Below are 17,489 nucleotides of genomic sequence, written 5' to 3'. Positions count from 1 at the left end.
CCACTGCATAACTTCAAATCAATGCCATTCGAATCAGAATGCAATTGTGCTATGTGTTTAGATGCAGCACTAATCTGCAGTTATAGAAGACTCTGTTCATGGAATGAATGTGTAAAATGCCAGACTGATCTCTTCAGATTGAGTTCCTGTTGAAGTGATATGCTGTCCCTTAAGCACTTTCATTTGTGTCATATTTTAAAATTAACTAATAGTTAATGCAGCCTTGGACTATTCAGCTCCATTCATACTGATGCTTTATTGCTCTCGTGAACTGTACAGGAAAAAAGATGTGTGTGGATTGTTAATGGTGATTACTGTATAAGCACCTTCCAGAACTGCAGCTATTTATTTAACTTGTGAACATTTGGTATAGAAATTGACAAATTAGTGCCTTGCATTGGTGACAAATGTTGCTATAATCCTCTGAGGGTTAGCAGGTATTCTGAGCTCATCACAGCTATTATCTATATGTCATTTAGCTATAACTTACAAGAAAAGAAAGATCTGATGAGGTGAGATGAGTAATATCTTTTAAACATCCACCCTCAAAGAATCATTTTCAAATCATGGTATTATGTGACAGATTGATATTAAGAGATTGTCAGCCTTCTGTTGTCTTTCATAACGTATGTGTTTAAAGCTACCTGACGTTGGATAGACCCTCCACCAATGTTAAATCTAACTCTGAAATGCACTTTAAGCATCCATCTATTATTGAGCAGACTGTAGACTCATAATCCACCAAAAGTAGACTCTTAAATCCATCAGGAGAGTTTATTGTCATGTGTCCCAGAAAAGGCAATGAAATTCTTGCTTGCTGCAGCACAACAGAAAATTGTAGGCTGTCTGACTTGTTTTTAAGGCAGAGATAGACCAATTCTTGATTAGAACGGGTGTCACAGGCTATGGGGAGAAGGCAGTAAAATGGGATTAGGAGGCAGAGATAGACATGGCGGAGTAGACTCGATGGGCCGAATAGCCTAATTCTATTCCTATAACTTGTGAACGTGATCAAGACCAGGTAAATGGTAATAATAAGTGAAAATGTCCAGTATGATGCTACATCACTGAGCTAGCTTATTACATTTGTTTTCTTGAAATGAGAGTTCAATTAGCTCCATCTCTAAGTCCTTAATTGCTGTCAAAGGTTAACCAGATGATGAAGGAATATCCAGTCTCAAACCAAATTATGGAATCTGACAAACTCTCTTTATTCCATTTTATTAAAAAACGCATTTACACTCTGAGCACAGACAAATGAAAAATCAAATAGATTACTGCTAGCTTGTGAGATATTAAACTTCAGTTCTCATTTACCATATTTCCACCATTCTTATGTCTTCACTAATCTATGGAAATGTTTTCAGGGCATTCTGACGTACTTGTGCTTGTGTTCTTTGACTTCTGAAAGGGTTTTGAGACAATGGAAGCTTCTGATCTTGCATTAATGCGCTATGGGTCGATGATTCAAACCCTGCAATTCAAAGTTTTAAGGATCATTTTAATTGAATTAGAGTCTAAAAGTTCAAGCAGGGAATTCTAGAGTGGAGCATAGGCAGATGAAGGCATTACCTAAGGTGAAACAATGAAAATTGAGAGTATGCAGGATGGCTGCATTGGAAAAGTGCATACAAATTGGAGAGTTATAGAGTGATAAAGGCTACAGGGCAAGAGAGGGGCAAAGCTGCCAAAGCCTAGTCTGAAGATCTATCCTCAAACCTCATTACTTCTATCCAATTTCTTCCTGTAGTCAATACTTTGAAACCTACCTCTCTGAGCAGAATAGAGATCAGCTGCCGAAATGGATGGAGAATAGCAGATGGAGTTTAATCCGAGCAAGTTACAGTGAGATGTTACACTTTGGGAGGTTGAATATAATGGGGAAATATAATGAATGCCAAGAGCCTTAGCAGGATTGATGTACCGAGGGATCTTGAGGTCCACGTCCATAGCTTTCTGAAGGTTGTAACAAAAGAAGGCATAGAGCATACTTGCCTTCATCAGAAAGACACATTGCAACTTTATAAGACTTGGGTTCAGATGCCTTTGGAGTATTACGTGCAGTTCTGGTCACCCCTTTACTGGCAGTAGGTGAAGACTTTGGAGGGGGTGCAGAAGAGGTTTATCAGGAGAGGTTGCACAAACTTGGTTTGTTTTCTCTGGAGCATCAGAGGCTGAGGGGAGACATATGGAAGTATATAAAATTACGAGAGTCATAGATAGGGTAGATAGTGAGAACCCTTTTCCCAGAGTGGAAATGTAAAAGGCTGGATGACATGACTTTAAAGTGAGAGGGACAAAGTATAAAGGGAATTTGTGGGGCAATTTTTTTACGTTGAGTGCCTAGAACATGCCACCTGGGATAATGGTGGAGGCAGATACAATAGTGACATTTAAGAGGCTTTTGGATCGGCACCTGGACATTCGGGGAATGGTGGGATATGGATCGTGTTTGACTTGACATCATTATCGCCACAGACGTTGTGGACCAGTGGGCCTGTACTTTTGCTGTACAATTCTTTGTTCTCTAGGGTCTTTTGTTAATAGGATTATAACTATAAAATGTTGTTGTTTGGAGAATATTACCAGACTTTTACAACTTGTTTTATAATCTAAAGCTTGATTAACATGGATCCTCTTCCATCGTGTTTTATTGCATTAAACCAGTGAAACCTTGTAAAGCTTTCTGCTTTACGAACTGACTATTTGGTGGAATAGAAGGATGGTGTCTGTGTGTGTGTGCTTGCTGAGTAATGTGCTAGCCTATTCTTCCAGCTCTTTAGCTGAGCATCTTGAAGTTAAACCATACAGTGAAAAGCACACATAAATCATTTTTCCTGTGTCACTTCACAATGATAAAGATTGTCAAGGCAGCACTGAGCATCAATCAAACTGTTTTTTGTCATATTCTCAAAAAATGTAATTTCACTTTTTCCTTTCGTTTGCATTCAGTTAAGCACTCACAATATATTACATCTTTATTGATGAAGCATAAACAAGGTAATGCAGAAATAAGACCATGTCTACACACTTCCTCAGATCATCAAAACGTGCTAATGCACATAGATAAAAATATTCCCCCACAGCTAGAGCCACCAAGTTAGGAGCATGACGTGTGAAGTGCAAAGAAGGTTCGGTATGAAGGAGCCCCTGAGGAAATGTTGGCTTGATTGTTACTGTGTGTGGACATAGATGCTGGAGATACATCATAGAAATTAGGTGCAGGAGTAGGCCATTCGGCCCTTCGAGCCTGCACCGATCATGTGGAAGGTTTGATTTGTGGGGCTTATGATTCATTCCTCACTCCCCTGGAACCCCCCCCGTCACTCATGTGGTAAAGGATTGACTTTTCAGGAACGGGAGAGGGGGGATTAGGTTGAGAGAAGAAAATGACTTCATTACATGGGAAGTCACACAAATAGTCGGCAGTAAGTAAAATCAGTCTGAAGAAGGGTCTTGGCCCGAAATGTCACCCATTCCTTCTCTCCAGAGATGCTGCCAGTCCCGCTGAGTTACTCCAGCTTTTTGTGTGTATCTTCAGTTTGTAACAAGATAGATTGCCTGCTGAAAGGGATGTTGCTTTTACACATAGAACATACATTGATGTAGCACAGGGAACATGCTCTTTGGCTCATAATGTCTGTGCCCAACATGATGCCAAATAAAACAAATCCCTTCTGCCTGCATAATATCAATATTGCTCCATTCACTGCATATTCATGTGCCTATCTAGAAGATTCTAAAACACCATTATTGTATTTGCTTCCACTACCAACCTTGACAACACAATCCAGGCATCTACCCGTCTCCGTGTAAAACAACTTGCCCTGCACATCTCTTTTAAACTTTCCCCCTCTCACTTTAAAGCTATTCCATCCAATTGTTGATATTTCCGCCCCGGGAAAAAAAAAGATTCTAATGCCCCTGTCCCATTCTAATGCCCCTCAAGGTTTCCGTGCGGTTCCCGGAGGTTTTTGTCAGTCTCCCTACCTGCTTCCACTACCTGCAACCTCCGGCAACCACCTGCAACCTCTGGGAACCGCACGGAAACCTTGGGTGGGGCGCAAAGTCTCCAGAGGTTTCCGTTCAGGTTTCCTAAGTGGGACAGGGGCATAACTGTCTGCACATTCCTTACCACTCATAACTTTATAAATTACAATCAGGTCTCCCCTCGGCTTCCAAAGGTCCAGAGAAAACAATCCACGTTTAGGGTATTTGTTTAGGCCTGTGCTGACAGCATCTCACCAAATGAATTCTAGCTGTAAACTATTCTACTGACAAGCACCACTACCACACTGACAGCTACACAATACAGCGGTCAATAGCTCTCACTGATCACTCGCTTCTTGTCTGTGGAAATCATCAATCTCTCATCCACAATACACACGGCCAGATGTTTCAACAATCTATACAAATTAGTCTGAGCGTGACCGTTTTTCACTCCGCAGTCTGTGATAAACTGCTCATGAGTCTTCCTCCTCCTTGTTTGTGCTCAGCTAGATATGGTAGATTTGGATGTTTGTCGCAATCTTAACTAATTATTTTCCAAGTGGTATTTCGGCATAAACTGCCTTTCTGAGTCATGAACCTATCCACCCTGGGCTGGCTTTGCATTTGTGTTAGATTTGAGGGTTTTTCATCGGAGGTGCCGGGGAGCTGGAATAGCTTAATAGCATGAGGCAGCTCCAATTCCTAGGCAGCAATAATGGTGAATGTTTAGATCTAAACAGTGAGGACATCTGGACAGAAACTGTGCACAGATGGGTACTGCTTTCCCAATGTGTTTGGACCTAATTTTTAACTTTAGGTTCAATTACCATTCCTATAACTGTGTACAACAAAGCAAGTACAGAGGATAAGATGTAAAATCTAAAAAAAAAAATGTACTTCCTTCTCCGTATCTTACATTTCAGTTGCCCTGAGAGGGAGAAACCATTCTGATTAGTGCACAGGAGACACAGGAGCAAACAGAGGCTGGAATCTAGAGCATAAAGCAAACATTCGGGGAAACTCTACAGGGCAGGCAGCATCTGTGGAGGCAGAGTTCCTCCAACAGTTTTTTGTTTGTTGTTTCTGATTAGAGCCCATGTGTATGCATGTGCTAGTGGTCTACACTTTCAACTGGAGCCTACAGGGTACATCGAGAAATGTAGAAAGACATGGCGAGCAGCCATATAGATGCAGCACAGTATTCATCAAATAACTGCACGGTGTATATGTGCATATGTGTACTTTATCAAGTCTCCTCAAAGAAACGTATATCATTGGCCTTGAATCCACTACTGACTTGAGGAAGATGTCACTTTTTGACTTAATTGAATAAAACTTTGTTTCACTTAAGTGAGGCACTGCCTGTAATACAATGGTTCAATTATTCTTTGTTGTCGCATATGACCTGCGCAGTGAAACTCTATTTGCACAGCTCATACACGCAAGAGTCACCATCTTATAGTGCCATTTGGTAAAGTCCAAAGTCTGGTCTACATGCACAATGTACTGGAGCGGCTCCAGATCCAGGTAAGCCCCGGGCTGCTGCAGGGCCTCCTCTATCGCCCTCGACCAGCTCAGCCCATGAACGGATGTCCCTCTCCTCGCCCAACTGCCTCGGTGACCCTGCGGCTGACATTGAAGGTGTTGGTGGCAATACCCTCTCCTACCAGCCCACTCCTCGCATCTGTCATCACCAGCAGCTCCCTCCTCCTTGACTCTTCGGTCTTCCAGGCAGAGCTTGATGGCTTCTGAGCTTCCCCCCTACAGGCCACGGACACACCGGGTCTTTCTTCATGATCACTATCACACAATTTTAATACTACATCTGTGGCAGGAACTGCCTGTTATGTGGACACTTTATACCTTTTTTCTCCTATTTTCACATAAGGTACTTCTTTGTACAACATACTTACAACATACTTCAACCATCATTCCAACGTCACATTTTCAGATATCGATTTGCCAAGTTGTGGTAACACACAAACTCTTCTATCGACGTGAGTCATTGGACTGTCCATGTACTGAAAACATTCCATTACTGCCAAATTTTCTGTTACTTTTGATTAATTCTAGAAAAATTAGGGTACAGAAAGAAATAGACATTGCCCAGTCCATCACGGATATTGACGTCTCCACCATCAAAGTGATACAGTGAACCATACATCCTGCTCACCAGACTCAAAGACCTCGGCATTGAAGGCTTTGCACTCAGCTGGCTCCGTTCCTACCTTTCCAACAGATCCCACTTCATCTCACTCCATAACCACACCTCTGCTACAGCCACAGTCACTCAAGGCTTTCCCCAAGGCTCCGTACTCGGCCTCCTCCTCTTCATCATCTACATCCTCCCCCTTGGTCAGATACTCTGCCACTTCAACCTGGACTTCCACTGTTACGCCGATGACACCCAGATATACCTCGGCACCAAATCCCCCCCCTTCCCATATCAACTCCTGTTTGTCAGCTATAAAAACCTGGATGCAACATAACTTCCTCAAACTCAACAGCGATAAGACAGAATTCCTCCTCATAGGCTCCAAATCCACACTCAGCAAAATCAATAACCCCACTCTCACCATCGACGGCACCACTGTCTCCCCATCTCCACCAGGCCCGCAACCTTGGCATGATCTTTGATTCCACCCTCTCCCTTGAGCATCACATCCGCCATGTCATTAAAACCTCCTTCTTTCACCTCCGCAACATCGCCAAAATCAGACCCTCTCTCACACCTCCCGCTGCTGAAAGACTCATCCATGCCTTCATCTCCTCCCGACTGGAATATTGCAACTCACTTCTCCTTGGCATCAGCTCCACCTACATCAACCAACTCCAACTGGTCCAGAACGCAGCCGCCCAACTCATCACCCACACCAAATCCTGGCATCACATCATTCCAGTCCTCAAACAACTTCACTGGCTTCCCATCTCCCACCGGATCACCTACAAAATCCTGGTCCTCACCTACAAAGCCCTCCACCATCTGCCCCCTCCATATCTCACTGACCTCCTCTCCCCCTACCAACCCTCACGGTCCCTCAGATCCACATCAGTCGGTCTCCTCTCCATCCACAAGTCCAACCTCCGCAGTTTTGGGGACAGAGCCTTCTCCAGGGCAGCTCCCAGGCTCTGGAACTCCCTCCCCCAACTGATCCGCAATTCCGTGTCCCTCACCATCTTCCAGTCCCGCCTCAAGACCCATCTCTTCACCTCTGCCTATCCTTAGCCCCACGTCCCCCTCCCTTTTCATCTGTGCATGAATTGCCACATATTGTATGTTGAATTGAATTCTGTCTTGAATTTGTGTACTAGTCATGTCTCTACTATTTATTTCATTCCCCTTGCATGTTTTTCCTCTACTTGCCAAATTTTTGTAAGGTGTCCTTGAGACTCTTGAAAGGCGTCCATAAATAAAATTTAATATTATTATTATTATTATTATTATTATTATTATTATTATTATTATTATTATTATTATTATTATTATTATTAAAGGGACTTTCAGGAAGTGCTGCCTCAAGAAGGCTGCTAATTTCATCAAAGACCCATTCTGGCCTCACTCGCATCTTCCAGCCACCATCTGGAAGAAGGTACAGGGGCTTGGGAACTTTTACCTCCGTTGAAGAACAGCACTTTCTCATAGAAACATAGAAATATAGAAAATAGGTGCAGGAATAGGCCATTCGGCCCTTCGAGCCTGCACCGCCAATCAATATGATCATGGCTGATCATCCAACTCGGTATCCTGTACCTGCCTTCTCTCCATAACCCCTGATCCCTTTGGCCACAAGGGCCACATCTAACTCCCTCTTAAATATAGCCAATGAACTGGCCTCAACTACCATCTGCGGCAGAGAATTCCAGAGATTCACCACTCTCTGTGTGAAAAAGGTTTTCCTCATCTCGGTCCTAAAAGACTTCCCCCTTATCCTTAAACTGTGACCCTTGTTCTTGACTTCCCCAACATCGGGAACAATCTTCCTGCATCTAGCCTGTCCAACCCCTTAAGAATTTTGTAAGTTTCTATAAGATCCCCCCTCAATCTTCTAAATTCTAGCGAGTACAAGCCGAGTCTATCCAGTCTTTCTTCATATGAAAGTCCTGACATCCCAGGAATCAGTCTGGTGAACCTTTTCTGTACTCCCTCCATGGCAAGAATGTCTTTCCTCAGATTAGGAGACCAAAATTGTACGCAATACTCCAGGTGTGGTCTCACCAAGACCCTGTACAACTGCAGTAGAACCTCACTGCTCCTATACTCAAATCCTTTTGCTATGAATGCTAACATACCATCCGCCTTCTTCACTGCCTGCTGCACCTGCATGCCTACTTATAATGACTGGTGTACCTTGACACCCAGGTCTCGTTGCATCTCTCCCTTTCCTAATCGGCCACCATTCAGATAATAATCTACTTTCCTGTTTTTACCACCAAAGTGGATAACCTCACATTTATCCACATTATACTGCATCTGCCATGCATTTGCCCACTCACTCAGCCTATCCTAGTCACCCTGCAGCCTCCTAGCATCCTCCTCACAGCTAACATTGCCCCCCAGCTTCGTGTCATCCGCAAACTTGGAGATGTTGCATTCAATTCCCTCGTCCAAATCATTAATATATATCGTAAATAGCTGGGGTCCCAGAACTGAGCCATGCGGTGCCCCACTAGTCACTGCCTGCCATTGTGAAAAGGATCCGTTTACTCCTACTCCTACTGTTCTCATCAACATCAGGCACTCCCATAACCCCAACCACAAGTCCCCTTCAGCAATGAACTACTATGAGCTTTTGTAGAATACACAATACATTTTGGCTTGCACTATTATGGTCCAGTTACCTGGTATAACTAATCATTTATCATATTATATGTTATTGTCTATTTATTTATTGTGTGGCATTAATGTGCCTATAAAGGTGTAGCAAATACACCACCTACTACCTCTCTCCAGAGATGCTGCCTGTCCCGCTGAATTACTCCAGCATTTTGTGTCCATCTTTGGTCTAAACCAGCATCTACAGTTCCTTCCTAGTAAGATCTTCATTGTTCCATTCCTGACGCATATGACAATTAAACACACTTGCCTCTTGGCATAAACGAACTGAAGGATGCGTGGAATAAAACTTCTTGAAAACAGAACAATCCTAAATTTAGTGTCAGTCATGGACTATGTGCAGACGGCTGGAGGCATATCACAGCTTGATAAGATTCTTTGCTCACAAATACAACCTTTACTTAGAACTTCAAAGTGGGTGAAAAAAGCTTCATGACATTTTTAGCACAGTTTGTTCCATTTTAAATTATTTGATGTTTACAATAAATATAAAAAAACATAAATTCTGATTCAATTTGCTCTCAAGATGGTGGGGTGTTGAAAATGCTGGGTTTAGAGAGCGAATACTGTTACTTACCCTTATGGCAAGAAAGAAGTAGGCCATTTTGTGATGAGAATTGAATAGTGCCTTTAGAGCACAGAGAGTAGCTACAGAGAATGATTCAAATAAGATTTTGACAAGGACAACAGCTTACAAGTCAGGCAGAGAAATTTAATGAAATGTGAAGGTTATTCATTCAAATATCCGAGAACTAAGGGAAGAATTTCATGTTTTGTAAGGTTTGACTAGAGAGGAAAAAAACAATAATGTTGAGAAATAGAACCCCTCAATTGCAAAGGAGCACTTCATTAATTGCAGCTTAATATTCATCTACATTAATTTATATTGGATGGGGAAATGTATTCAATAATTTTTGGTCATGGCTCAATTGCTAACATAAAAAATCTTTTTTTTTTTAAGATTGTGAAAAAGATTGCATTTCCCTGCGTTATAACAAAGACTTTATTCTCTGTAAAGACATTGGATGTCGTCATGTGTTTGAAATTATAATACACAAGCAAGTCATTCTTCCCTTTTATCTTGGTTCAAAGAGAGAGGTGGAGAGTTTTTTTTTTAAACTTGGAGGAATCAATAAAGGTTAGATACCAGAACCATTTAACTTTGAAGTTCAGGAATCAAAATCTTTGGTAAAGTCCCTTCTAGAGGAAAAAAGTGTAATCTAATGACCATCATTTGCTTCATAACTAAAGAAGCAAACTGGTGGCTCATATATCAGTCCCTGCATCAATCAAAAGTTGTCTGGGTTATTGTTCCAGACTTGAGTTCAAATCTCGCCATGGAAATAGGCAAATTCAAAAGCAAATAATTAAGTAAATCTGATAGCAAAGAAAATTGGCTTTAACTACCAGAATAATTGTAAAAGACAAAACTCTGATGCACTAATGTCCTTCAGAGAAGTAAATCTGCCATCACCACCCAGTCTGACCAGTACTGACAGCAGATTCAGCAGTTCCTCTCATGTAATGGATACTAAATGCCTTCCCAGTGATAGACAGACAACAAATGGACATCCAGTGACATCCACATCCCAGGAACAATTAAATGAAAAATAAAGGTGTATAAAAATGGCAGGAGCTGTGGTGTGTGAATCTTTGAGAATATTGGAACATAGCAATGTAAAAGCTCATATTTGGAAATCAGTCATAGAGCCATAGAGCCATGCAGCACGGAAACAAATCCTTTGACCCAACTCATCCATGCCAACAAAGATGTCCCATCAAAGCTAGTCCCATTTGCCCGGGTTTGGCTCATATCCCTTTAAACCTTTCATAGCCATGTACCCATCCAAGTGTCTTTTAAATGGTGTTATTGTACCTGCCTCAATTAGAGGTGGCGCAGCGGCAGAGTTGCTGCCTTACAATGCCAGACACCCGGGTTCGGTCCTGATTATGGGTGCTGGCTGTATGGAGTTTGTACGTTCTCCTCATGACCTACGGGGTGGGTTTTCTCCGGGATCTCTAGTTTCGTCCCACACTCCAAAGACGTGGGTAGAGGGTACTGCACCGAGGAATCCTCTGCAACCTGTTTCTCTCGCGGTTCATGGACTCACCAGCTGCCTGCCACTTTTGCGCGCTGGAAGAGTCTGTGTACCATGTGTATATGGAGTGTGTGAGGTTGGAGCCCCTGTTCCATTATCTAAAGGGGCTGCTCCTTGCCTTCTGGCTGCACTTCTCACCCACCATCTTCATCTTCAGCACCCTGTGTGTAGGGGAGAGGGTAGGACCGGGGATATCCTGGTTGGGTTGCTCCTGGGCCTGGCCAAACTGGCCATCTACGAGTCACGGCTGCCTGCCCTTTTCTGGGGTTATGTCCGTGCCTGGGTGGTGTTAGAGAGGGACTACACGCTGTCCATGGGCGCCCTGGGGTAATTGCGGGACTGTCGGGCACCGCGGGGGGTTGAATGCATCCTTGACAAAAAGTGAAAGATTGTCGTGTATAATGGTGATTGGTTCTGTCTTGTTTTTTACTGTACTGTATATATAATTTTAATATTTGAATAATTATTTTTGGTGAAAAAGAAATGATAAAAGCTGGTTACGCGAGCCATCCGCAAGTCATGGTGCCAGGCGGAAGAGGGCTCTGCCCGAACCAGATGCTTGCCCCTTTTCCGGGGTTACGTCCGCAACCAGGTGGTGTTAGAGAGGGACTTAGTTGTATAGTAGTTATTTAGTACATTTGTAAGGATTGTGTTTGAAAATTTAGTGTCTAGATAATTTGGTGATTTTGTACTAAGTTGGTGGTTGCGTTACCACGGTAATGTTCTTTTAACAGAGAGGTATGGTATTACAAGGGCAACTCTTCAAAGTTACTTTGATGCCTACAAAGTACTTTGGGCTTTCCTCTTGCCAGTAATAATGTTTCAGAACTCCTTTATCTGGCAGAAGGGACTCAGTCTACCCCACGACAGAAGGTGGAGGAGTTGTACAGTTTGATAGCCACAGGGAATAAAGGATCTGTAGACAGACTCCAGACACTATGTGATCCAAAATCATCTTTAATCAACACTTATACTTTAACAGCACAAAGGATGGTTAGATGTCAGAACATTCCAACTGCTGCTCGAACTGAGCAGTGCCGGAAGCAAGTGTTAATATAAACGTTATAGTGGGGTGGGGTTAGTGACGCTAACTTAGATGTGATTGGTTGACATGCGTAATCAATCTACAGGATCTCCTGTGGCATTCTGTGCTGGATCATTGACAATTTGTGTGATTGTGGCTTGCTGGTATCCTCAAGTTGCCAGGAGGTAGCTGTTTCTAGTGAGGGTACTCCACTAACAGTCAACATGGTTTTCGCTCAGTTCAGGTGGCAGCATCAGTACATCATAACCAGAGTATTTCTGTCTCTGGATAGTGTTGCAGATTTCCAAGATTCTTCAGGAAGACACAAAAGACACAACTGTAGCTAATGTCAAATTGTTTGTGTGTAATATTATATCTTAATATAATATTACGAACATGGTTGGTTTAGATCTTCGTTGAACAAATGAAAAATACAATATCAAGGGGAGCAATATGGGAATTGAGTACTCTTCTTGCAGTACTTGAGATATTGCACATCCTAAAGCCCTAATCCATTGCTGGCAATAGTCTTTATTTCGATTAGATGACTATTCATTACCTGCATCGATTACTGAACACAGGGAACTTTTTAAAACTTCCATCAGACAAACAACACAATCAGCAAATGCCGAGCACTTCCTTCAATTGTGATGTAAACATGCTGATCATCGTTTGGCATCTCATATTCCTCATGCACCAGAAAGATAATCAAGCAAATATGTGGTCATGGTGCATGAAAGTTCTGTCATTCTTCCCAATCCACATTTGCAAAGGCCTCAGTAAAATGCCAATTGCCCATCTTAAATAGGCACAGATATAGTAGGTCCTTCAGATTGAAATAATTCTTGGGAATTGGATAGTTTTAATAGTCATGTTGAATAAACACATTGATCAAGTGAGCAATGATTTACTTTCAAAAATCGAATACATTGAGAGTCGGTCATTTTTTTGGTTTTCTTTGCTTCTCTCAGAAAATCCTGCTCTTGTTGTTTGTTTTCATGTGCAATTATTGCATTAAAATCTGATTTGAGTTATAATAGAAAGATAAATGCTTGTTGGCAGCGAAGTAAATGCACAAATTAAGCCAATTACTACAGCCACAGACTCCATTTACTTAAGTAAATAACTGTTTTCAATGTCACTCATCTTTTACACTTCCAAGGAGACATTCGCAAGTCAGTAAAAATTGAGAGAACATTTTTCAAAACTGCGATACACGTGTCTTCACTCTTACCCAGTCCAATTGATTCATCACCCCTGGGCTTGAGGTTAACTTTAAGATCTCCTCCTTGTTCTCAGGTCTCTCAATCATTCCCATCCCTTCCCAATCCCTTGCCAATAAAATCTTCTCCACCTTTGTAAACTTCTTAGAATTCAAACTCTTCCAGTTCTTGCCTCTTGAGTATTTAAAATTGTTATTATTCTGCCATTGGCTGACATACCTTAATCTGCCTAGGACGAAAACTCTGGAGTTTCCTCCTTAAAACTACACACTACTGCAGCATTTCTTCCCTTTTCATGCTGCATCAGCAAGGCTGCCAGCATTATTAAGGATGTGTATCACCCCAAATACTCCCTCTTCTTCCCTCTCCCATCAGGCAAGAGGTACAAAAGTGTAAAAACGCCCACCACCAGATTTGAGAACCGTTTCTCCCCAGCTGTTATCAGGCAATTAAGCCATTAGCTAGGATTGAATGGTGGAGTTAGCTTGATGGGCCAAATGGCCTAATTCTACTCCTATTCCTTATGACCATATGATCCTGTACCAAGTAGAGAGCAATCCTGAGCTACCATCTCCAGTACCTCTTTGGAGACCCTCATACAATCGTTAATTGGACATTACTCGAATTAATCTTGCGTTAAACTTTATTTCCTTCATCCTGTATCTGTACACTCTGGACAGCTTCATGTATAGTCTTTCCGCTGTGGGGAGCACGCAACAAAAAAGCTTTTGACTCTACCTCGATAAAGTGACAATCAATTAAACTATACTCTTCTGTGAAGTTCTTGAAACTTCCTCTTTGAACAGAAATTTGTTCATTTGTGCTTATATTTCTGTATAAATCACAGTGCCATTTTGTTTATGTTTGACAATGCTCTGGTGACCATCTTCAGCCCCTTTATTTACTTTAAAGTGGTGAGCAAACAAATTAGTTGTTGTATTTGTCTTAGAAACATTAATTACCTCCAAGTCCCCTACCATCCTTCACCTCTAAGTCATGCACAATCCAAAATCTGACAAACTTTATTACTCATTCATCGCCTATGAGTTGGATTTCTCTAGCCTAATACACAATGACCTACTGAGATGATGCAGGAGATATTTAGCAGATTAGATGGACATTTTTGGTTGTGGTTGTTGTGGTGTGAATGGAGTGTGGAAATTAGACAACAGTTTTATATGTGATGACCACTTTCTTTGGGGCACTATATCAGTGGGGTGGGTGATTACAAGGATGGAGGATGGTAGATCAAGGCACAGGAACCTGGGCCTGAGACTCAGATGATTGTTTGGTCAGGAATAAGAGGTTGGGAGGTAGTCAATGCCATGTACCAGAGGGGATGTGTCAAAGAATAATGGGAGACACAAATTGCTGGAGTAACTCAGCGAGACAGGCAGCATCTCCTGAGAGAAGGAATGTGTGATGCTTCGGGTCGAGACCCTTCATCAGACCGAAGTATCTTCGGTTTAAACCAGCATCTGCAGTTCTTTCCTACACAAAGGATAATGTTAGACTGGAAAGGTCATGTTGACATGGAAATGTCCTATGATTAGCAGCCCTCACCAAATAGAGGATTTTACTTCGGAGTCACGTGAGTGACTACGTGAAGACCCCGTTCAGCACGCAAGCGCGACTTAGCGTCTCACGCAGTGCACAGCGACAGACGGGAGTACGAGCTCTCCCGCAACAATTTGAAAATGGACCTTCAGGTAAGCAAATCTTACTCTGAGAACATAGTGTTTTTAAAACCCTGTTCTGCTTTATTTTAAACGGGAACAAAACAGGGAAAACACTAAGGAAGGTCGTTCCCGTCGGGCTGCTATGGACCAGGAGGATTCCAGCAGTGGGGAGCGACCGGCGGCACCTGGACCGCTCAACGTTGCGGTCCACAGTCACCGAGAGCATTCCGAGCCAAGCCCAGCGCCACTAGCATAGCTCAAGGGAACGTTGGCGACCAACCGCAGTGGGCTGGATGTAAGGCACAACGGAAGTCGGACCGGCCGGTACACTCAGCAGAGCCCGGCACGGTAGGCTACCACCCGAGAGTGGCTAAAGGTGACCGTTTCAAGCTTTATGGAAAAGCTCATGGAGCAAAAGCTCCAGCGAGACTTGCTCCGGGAGCTGGGGCAAGCTCGCCAAGGGAGCACAAACACTCCCGCGCCAGTGCACTAACAGCACTGGCCATTACATCTCCCTCAACAGAGGGGAGCGTTGGTGACCAGGGCTGGGCTGGTCAAGAAGAGGAGTCACTGGCTGAACAAAATTGGGAGTATGCTTGAGGTATAGGACCAGGAAGAGCTGCTGGGTGTGGTGAACCGCTACATGGTAACACTGCGAGCGGAACGGCCGTTACAGTCTAAACTCGCGGCCAGCTTACTACCTGTCCTTCAAACCTCTCCAAGACAGGTAATCATTGAGGCGTTGGACTTATTCACGCCTCCCCCAAAATTGCATTTGCTCAATCTGCCTGCCATTACAGGGGGTACGTTGAGTAGGGTATTTAAACCCAAATATCTTAAAATTGCAAAAAATGTAGATACCCCTGACGTCGGCTATCACTTCACATGCTCATTCCATGGACAGGGTTGACATGCCAAAACACGCTGGCTCTACTGTGCAACACAGTATGTGGATTGGCAACCTTTGGAAGGAGGTCATAAAAACTGCCCTCAACCTCAAAAACACGCAGGACTGTGTAGAACGCCGACGTCAGGACCACAGATCCTGCTATTGGGCAAAGAATTACCAAATCAAGCCTAAAATCTGGACAAAGTATCCAAGGCATTTTTGGCCACATGAGCGCAGGACCTGGAATGAGCAAACCACTCAAAAACCCTGACGGCAGTACCTCTACGCATCCACCAGTAGGCGTCTACTTCATGGTACTGGTGAAAGCTCGGGGCCTGCATACCGTCCCCGCAAGTCTTTCAGGACAGGGCCCAGAGTGGGCCCCATGGAAAACACGCCATCCCCCAACAACACCACCCCGACAGACAAGGAACCAGAAACTGAAGAAATGAACACACCACTAAACAACAGTGGAGGTAGGTGAGTGTGGTCTTACCATCACATAAAAGGTGAGGGGATTGTGCTAACGGGGGGGGGACACCACACCTGGTTTTGGAAGCATGAAGAACTATCACACTTGGCAGTTATATACCAAAAGTATTCAAGGACAAAAATTGAATTTAAGAAAAACTTGCCACCAGTTCAGCATGCACCCCTAAGGGGTTTTACCCTCTCACTAAAAAGGAAGCATGAGGGACAAGCTGAACTGGAGAAGACATACAAAGGGGTCATAAAGAAGTCTAAATATGAACCTTTGGAACCCGTTTTAAATTTGCCAAAAAAAACAAAAAAGATGGTGAATGTCGCACCATCATTGAATAATGTCGCACCATCATGGCATAACACATTGAATACTTTCACCAGGTATACACACTTTAATGGAAATTGTAACTGCCAAACATGGATTTCCTAAGGATACTTTATGGTAGGCATCGACTTAAAAGATGCATACTATTCAGTACCCATTCATAAAGATCATCGGAACCTGGATGGGGTAACCATGGCAGTATAAATTATTGACTAATGGGCTAAATATGAGCCAAAACTGTTTTTCCATGATATTAAGACACTATTAAGAAAACATATTGTCATGGCATATCTCGATGATATTTAACAACAGAGAAAACCATGGAATTAGCTAAATCAACAGCATTAGCTACTAAAAACTTATTTAGCCTGGGCTTTGTCATACAATCCAGATAAATCAACGTTGACACCATCCACAACTATGGACTATCTGGTATTCAATTAACTCAGACCACATGTCTATAATGTTGCCAAAAGGAAAATCAGCTTAATTGGCACAAACCTGTAACAAATTAATGGTTAACAATCAACCAACCATTCGACAAAGTGGCAAGAGTAATTGGGAAATTAGTAGCAGCATTACCAGCTACTTAACTTGGACCTTTCCATTAGAGCTAAGGTGCTAGCGTTTAAACAAAATAACCCATATCTAGAACAGGTGGTAAATGGACTAATCTAAAGTCATCACCACTACAGACTAGAACAGGTGGTGTCGTCATACCATTCGCGCCCCCTCCTCTACTCCCTCTTCACCTATGACTGCACACCTGTACATGGTAAATGGACAACAACCTGGCCCTTAACTCCAAGAAGACCAAGGAATCTCCAAAGTCATCACCACTACAGACACTGGACATAAAACCTAGTTGGAAATGTTTGGTGCGTTCTATGGGTTAAAAGCATATTGTTCATTAGTGCACCATTTTTGCATGTTCGTTTATAAT

The sequence above is a fragment of the Leucoraja erinacea genome, chromosome 10, assembly GCF_028641065.1.
Source record: "Leucoraja erinacea ecotype New England chromosome 10, Leri_hhj_1, whole genome shotgun sequence".
In the NCBI taxonomy this organism is placed as follows: domain Eukaryota; kingdom Metazoa; phylum Chordata; class Chondrichthyes; order Rajiformes; family Rajidae; genus Leucoraja; species Leucoraja erinaceus.
The sequence above is the reverse complement of the archived record's forward strand: the minus strand, read 5'-3'. Positions refer to the sequence as shown.